Below are 615 nucleotides of genomic sequence, written 5' to 3'. Positions count from 1 at the left end.
CCCCCAGAGGACTTCAGACTTGCAAACATCAGTAGCAGAATATAAAATAACCACGTATGAATGTTTAAAGGTAAGACCAATGAGGTCACAAAAATGACCAGTAAGAGACTATCAAAAATGACCAGGCAGATTTGAAAGAGAACCAAATGAAACATTTAGGAAAAAAAATTTAGATAGCTGGGGAAAAAAAGCAAACAAACAAGATGAGTGGACCTCTTCAGACTTAACATAAAGAAAACTGGTGAACGGAAGACACCCCCCAAATTGTCTATAATTTTCATTTAGGGGAGATGGAAAATATTTTTTGAAACATTGAAACCTACGAAGGAAAATTAAGAATATCTAACATTTGTCTAATGAGTGCCTTCAAAGGATAGGAGAGAGAGAAGGAAGGTGAAGTTACACTTGTAATTATAACACGTTGAATTTTCCAAAACTGAAGAAGGATAAGGATCCACAGGTATTAACTCACAATCTATACCCAACAGGATAAACTAAAGCAAAAATAAATGGAAATACTGCAATAAAACTGTAGAAACAAAAGATTTATTTTGAAAGAAAAAGAAAAAAAGTTTACCTACAAGGAAGTGAGTATTAAACTGACAGATTTCTCAA

The sequence above is a fragment of the Vicugna pacos genome, unplaced genomic scaffold (genome assembly GCF_048564905.1).
Source record: "Vicugna pacos unplaced genomic scaffold, VicPac4 scaffold_20, whole genome shotgun sequence".
NCBI lineage: Eukaryota > Metazoa > Chordata > Mammalia > Artiodactyla > Camelidae > Vicugna > Vicugna pacos.
The sequence above is the reverse complement of the archived record's forward strand: the minus strand, read 5'-3'. Positions refer to the sequence as shown.